The sequence below is a fragment of the Protopterus annectens genome, chromosome 14.part0 (genome assembly GCF_019279795.1).
Source record: "Protopterus annectens isolate FY-2018-M chromosome 14.part0, PAN1.0, whole genome shotgun sequence".
NCBI lineage: Eukaryota > Metazoa > Chordata > Ceratodontiformes > Protopteridae > Protopterus > Protopterus annectens.
The window spans coordinates 923706584-923713503 of NC_056748.1; the positions used below are offsets into that span (position 1 = coordinate 923706584).

Below are 6920 nucleotides of genomic sequence, written 5' to 3' on the forward strand. Positions count from 1 at the left end.
ATTAGGGAACACATATAATTGCCTGGGCAGAGGAATTGACAATGGCTGCCAGTTTTGCCTTGGGGAGGAGAGTCTGGCAGTTCTGAAAGGAGTTTTCCTGCATCTGCAAGGACACCCAGGGAGTATTTGGCCATGTGGGTCTGGTAATTAATTGCCAGGAAAGCCAGAGTGGCAGAGGTGTAAATCTTTTTTCACATTCTCTCCATGGCCTTGCTCTCTTGGAAGGCAGTAAGGAGATGGAAGGTAGAAATGTGAAAGCCTATCAGTTGAAAGGGAAATGGTAGCTGGATCTGCAGATGGAACTTGGAGCAGGAACTTGGAGTCCTCAGGCTCCTTGTAAAACTTGTCTGGGCACTTGGGAGCAGGGGGCTGGGAGTCTGGGCACTTGAATGCAGCTGTAAAGGCATCCAAGAAAGTAGACAGAACTGGGGGAATGGCAAAGGGGATGGAGAATCCATTTGCAAGAGGTCATAATACGTCTTTTGTATATCTGACACTTGAGAACAGTCGCACTTGAAAAGTCTTTCATTTACTGGATAGTCTCTCTAAATGAAATAACCTCCCCAAGGGAATCTGTACCATTAGATTCCTCTTCTGGGGAGGCATACCCCAGAGGGGAAGCAATTTCGGTGGTGTAGGCTAATGACTCATCCCATGAAGATTCCTCTTCATCTGATGAGGTACTTACAGCTGTCCTCTTAAAAGCAGTGGAAGGAGAGAAAGCCTGTAGAGGAACAGAGGAAGGTGAGGACTGGCACATGGCCATGAAGGTAGTGAAAAGGTTTTGCAAGAAAGCCTGCCAATCAGGTGTTTGCTCTTGAAGAGCAGGGGGGGAAAAATGCTTTGGTTTTAACTTTTTCTTTTTAGGGGCTTCCATGTGATGGAAGGTGGAAGACTTAGACCTACATTCCACTATGTCAGAAAGCAAATCCTCATGCAGAGTGATTTGGGTAACACCGTGTGGACCTTCAGAGATCACGAGCAATGATTCCCCCTTTTCGTCCGAGTTAGACACCTGCACTTCCTTCGTGGACATGCTGGTAGACTCCTTTGGGGCTTCCACTGTATTACCGGCTGAAGGACATCCACCACCTATGGAACAGCCTCCAGGCCTACATAGGCATTGGGAGGGACGCCCGGAAGAGAGGGAGTAGCTGGAAGATGAGGACAAGGTTTCTTGGCCTTTTCACTTGGGGCTTGCCCAAAGGACCAGACATCACCTCCATCTCCCATGCCAAGTGCTTAAGATATTGGTTTTCTAAGGAGAGTTTAAGCAAAGCTAAACAACTTCTAAGAGTTTTGGGGGCAGACAAGTTACAGATGGCGCAAGAGGTTTCATCATGGTCTGGGACTAGAAATAGCAAGCAGAGATCATGGGATTCTTTATGTGGAATCTGCCTTCCAGACTGACACTTGCCCTTCCTAGCTGACATGAAATCACCCAACAAACCAATAGCAGCAACAAGAATTAAGAAAGAACCCCACCCCCAACAGGGTACTTACCTGAATCTAGGTACACAACCAATCTGGTGAACAAACATCTGGAGCAGGCAATTGAACAGGAGGCAGAAAAGTTCTGAGGGTGGTATGTGCTGACGTCTGCTTTATACCCAACATCTCTTTATGACTGACATAAATGGGATGACGTGTGGCATTGCACACACCTCACAGCAGCATGTAGGCTTTTGTACACTAGCCAGACGTATGAGTCAGCCAGAAGCAGACTCCCCAATGTGATGAATACTGCAGCATATGAACAGAAGGACATCTTTCCATTAGAAGTAATGCACCCTCCCCCACCAAAACTGGGAGGTGTCTGTGGTCATGTCTTTCAGGGGGGAAAGGACAAATGGGCAGTCTTGATAAATCTCTTTGGAATGTATCCACCACTGTAGAGACTTTATGAGATAATTTTATTGGATATCGTAGAGACTGTCAATGAAACGACCCTTGCACTGCTACAGTCCATTGATGAATTCTCATATGAAGACAAGCAGTGGGTAGTAAAGTTACTGCAGTAGCTATCGACCGTAGGCCTTTGAATATTAATCTTACTGGGGGTGACAGATGAGACAGAACTTGAATGACATGCGATTTCACAGTAAGAATTCTGTTTTGAGGCAGAAGAGCTGGGCAACTGACTGTGTCCAGACAAGCCCTGATAAACTCCAAGGCTTGAATTAGTTGAGGTTGGCACTTTACCAGACTTATCATAATCCCCAGAGATTGAGATAGAAGTAGAAGGTAAACTCTGACTTTTTCCAGAAGATGCCTGATTGGTGCAGTTAGGAGCCAGTTGTCTAAATATGGAAACATTCTGAATCAGCGCAGTCTTAGCGGAGCTGCTACTACTGCCATGCATTTGGTGAACACTCTGGGGGTTATGGTGAGACCAAAATGCAGGGCTCTGAACTGATGATGACTGTCTCCCAGCCAGAAGTGTAAATAACTTCAGGAGCATCTGTTCATTTTTATATGATAATACATGTCCTGAATATCTAGAGAGCACATCCAGTCGTCCTTCTGAAGAGACAGAATGGACTGAACCGTGACCATCCAAAAACTTGGAATTCTTTAGAAACAGGTTCAAATAATTGAGATCCAAAATGGGTCTCAGGTCCCCTGATTTCTTTAGCACTAAAAAGAACCTTGAGTAAATTCTGGATCCTCTTTGGTCTGGGTGGACGTCCTGGCCAATTCTTTTGTTCAGCAGCTTTTGAATTTCTACAGCTGCTTGTTCCCTCTGATTGGGTGGAATATTAGGGAGAATTTTTCTCTTCTGTGGAGGAACTTAGGAAAAGGGAATGAAGTATCTTCTTCTGGATATGATCCTTTGCACCCAAGAATCTTATGTGATTGGCTGTCCAGGATTTTGGGTGGAAAAGGATAAGTGTCCACCAACTGCCTCCAGAGAGGGACAGTCAGGTAACATTTCAAGAGTGCTGAAAAGGCCTGCCCAAGAAACACTCTAGAGTACCTTGATTCTGTGGACACCCTCTGCCACAAGGGTGGCATCTCCCATTATAGATATTTCCCCCTCTGCCTCTGGTTGAAAAATCTCCATGCAATTCTTGGAAAGGCCTCTCGGATTTTCTGAACCACACTTTCTTACCACTGCATTGATTCCTATAAAAGTATCCCTGCAGGGTAGAAAAAAAGGTTACCACAGCAGACAGGATCTTTCCATCATTCTCATTGCAGAAGAGGATTTCTTTAACTGTTGGTCAAAATAATTAAGATCCATTAAAAGGAGCACTGATGAATGATGCCTTAAAGGGCTCCTCTAAATTGCACAACCGCATCCCGGTATGTCTCCTAAGGGCTATGCCTGAAACAGCAGACTGTAAAAAACCTTCAGCTGCATGTGAGATTAATCTCATGGATGCATTAGTAATGGATTGTAGAGTGGCCAGCCATAAGGAAAAAGACTTCTGTTCCACTACAGACATGGACCCTGGGGGACATTTAGAAAGTTCCTTGATTAACTTCCTCTGTAACCTCGTGAAATGCGCCAAATAATTCAGTGACTGTACAGCAAAGGTCCCTGAAGCATACACTCACTTCCCAAACCTGTCCAACACCTCAGACTCCCTGTTAGGGGGGGAAGGACAGAGGAGCTCTGCTTAGCCAACTTCTTCTCAGTAGCTGCTGCAATGACCATGGCATCTACAGGAATATCCTTCGTCCACTGTAACCTATCTGACGGGACACTAAGAACCTTGTCAAGGTGTTTAGGGATCACTTCTATGGAATCCGGTTCCTTTCATGCTCTGTGGGAGACTAGGTCTATTGGCTCATCTGCGGGTAGAATAACCCAAGAAGTAGATGTTCCAGACCCAAAGGCTTTTAAGAACACCAGTTCCTCCTGGGAAGGGTTTTGGGTGAACCAACCTCCTTTTTGACAAAGGATCTCTAAGATGTCTCTGAATGAGGCATCCTCAGGTGGAGATAGAGGAGACCCTTCCTCTTCATCAAAATCAGTGTCTTCTGTGAGGAATTCCTGTGGGAAATCCTGGTGCCTCTTTTTGCACAACCTCTTCTGAGGGACCTCTTCAGTGGGGTGCTCTGATGAAATGGAAAAGACGGAAAATTCCCTTGTGGAAACTGCTTGGAAGCTCATCTGGGCTGGCTGTCGCTGAGGTACAGGATAACAGAATTCAAGCACAGCATCCAAAAAAGGTTGGGGGCACGGACCTAAAGAAGGAAGAGTCGAAGCCGGTCTAAGTAGAGACAATACACTCTCCTCCAACACCTCAAACGACAACGACCTAGGAGACACTGAGGGCAATCCTACTGGAACCGAAACTCTCAGAACAGACAACCACTGCGGCCCCATAACCTTGGATCTGAAGGCAGAGTCAAAGCCTAGCTAGCCAATGCCGAAGCTACAAGAGGAAGCAACAGGTCTGAAAACTTCATAGTCTATGTCAACCCCTTGGATCTAGCACTGATGCTTCGACTCCGGGAGCCATCATGCTCCAGCAGGATTGGGGCTGATCAGGTCAGGGAAGTTGTCGGAGTCGAGGATGCTAGGACCTTCAGATCCATCAGTTCAACTCTTTGGGTGCTCAGATGCAAGGACTCCGAAACCATGGGTCAGACTGGAGAAGGAGCATGTACAGGTTAGAAGGTAGACTTAAGGCTCACAGATCTGATGGGAGCCGGAGCTGGCAGAATCTCCATCTGGATCTGTGTTCTGAGGAACTTCCTCCTCATCCTATCCACCTCAACTCAGAAAGACTCTGGGAGAACCTAATAGAAAAGGAAGGAATAAGTGGATTGTGGCCTTGAAGACTTATTGTTGTCCCCTAGAGGAATGGAGATCTCAATCTAGAAGATACCAGCTCTGGGGAAAATCTTGGAGAACGGAGCCAAGGAGACCCAATCCCTACAAGTATCAAATACAAAGCTTTCGGATCCGAGGTCTTGGGTACCTCCGCAGGAGGAAGAGAGGAAGATACTGAGGCAATTTAGATGAAGAACATTTTCTATGCTCTTTAGTCTCTTTAGATTTCTGACAGAGTGTTTGAGCCCCTGATGAAGATGTATCAGCAGAAGGAGACCAAGTTGGAAAAAGTCCTTTCAGTATTAATTTGTTCCTGCAATCACTTATCGCCTTGGCATTAAAGGCTGCACAAACAGAGCAGGAGGTGTCCAGATGTGTTAGTTCCAAACTCTGCATCCATTCCCTGTAGGCATCAGAGTTTGGCATCTTGTGCCTACAGGAAGTGCACTTTTTAAATCCGGTAGGCTTATCAGCCATACTGGAAAAAACAGTTTGAAAAATAACAGTTCAACTAAATATACTCAGCAAGCCTCTATATATATATATATACACACACACACACACACACACATAATTATATGCATATACATATATATATATATATATATATATATATATATATACATATATATATATATATATATATATATATATATATATGTATATCAATATTTATAAAGTTCCCCTTCATAAGATCGAATGGATGGAAGCTCGAAATTCATAATCTCGAGACCAGAATCTTGAACTTCCATTCACTCGAAATTGTGAATGGGAGCCTTAAGTTTAAAAAAAAACTAAAAAGTTAACTTACCTTATTGCAGGGGGCAAGGTCACCCTGTACCCTAGCAGTTTAAATGTGAATGTTCCGTGACTGCACTATAGTGGAGGAATAGAAAATCTTCAATTTTGCGCTTATGCGTATAGCGCGGAATGGGAGATTTCCCTTTCCTTCAATATAGTGTGATCGCAGAGTAGGTATATTTAAGTGGGGTGTGAGGGTTGCAGGTGCGCCCCTGCAAAAACATTTGAAAGGTGTTAATTTTTTATTTTTTTGTCCCTTTCATATGTTCGTTTCTCTAAATTCGAGATTCTGGTTTCGAGTTTATGACTTTCGAGTTTAGAGAAATTCGATCATATGAAGGGGAACCATATATATACATTAGAAAAATATAGGTGCTGGACAATGGGCAGTCTCATACAAGGTAAAATAATATTTAATGAAGAAAAAGACACAATAAAACATGAGCACTTTCGCAGTGTAACCCAGTGCTTCCTCAGATGTATAACAACACTCTACAAGGCTCCTTTCTTTTATACAATGAAATGTAAATTGAATAATGACCTATCTTAAAGGTACATATCATGTTCTACTAAAACTTATTATTTCAAGTGGGTATGACATATAGTTATAAGTATAAATATAAATATACATTTAATAAAACATATCCTAAATAAAACTACATACAAATTTACAAATAAAAATTCCAAGGTATAAATATTCCACTAATAAAACAAATTGATATAGATAGCATCTTATAAATATCCTAAAATTATCATATGGAAATGAAAGAATGTTTACATATAGTTGTATTTTTAAGATCACAGAATGGTATAGCAGTAACAAAAATTTCCATTCATTTAAGCGGTCTAGCTTTTAAAACTGGTTTTATAGGAACTTTATCATTTAAACCTCTTCCTGTGTCTGCATATGTATATGCATATATGTATATATATGTATGTGTATATATATATATATATATATATATATATATATATATATATATACACACACATATATATATATATATATATATATATATATATTGTACATGCATGTATATACATATATGTATATATATATATATATATATATATATATATACAAACACACAAATATATATATATATATATATATATATATATATATATATATATATATATATATATTCATATGGACCCTACCCAATTCGGCTTTGTTAAAGGCAGTTCTTGCCTCCTAAACCTAGTTGACTTCTTTGAAACAGTTACCAAGGCCATAGATGAGGGAAAGGAAGTCCACACAAACTACCTGGACCTAGCAAAGCCTTCAACACCATTCCCCACTCTGGCACTATAGATAAGCTTACCAGCTTGA

The 6920-nt window shown here is 41.9% G+C and overlaps 1 protein-coding gene across 2 annotated transcripts in view; it reads right to left on the reverse strand.

The window, feature by feature from the left end:
* Positions 1–6920, reverse strand: part of ENTPD7 (ectonucleoside triphosphate diphosphohydrolase 7) — a 1330884-nt gene that overhangs the window by 698960 nt on the left and 625004 nt on the right. The gene's annotated exons all lie outside the window — the stretch shown is intronic.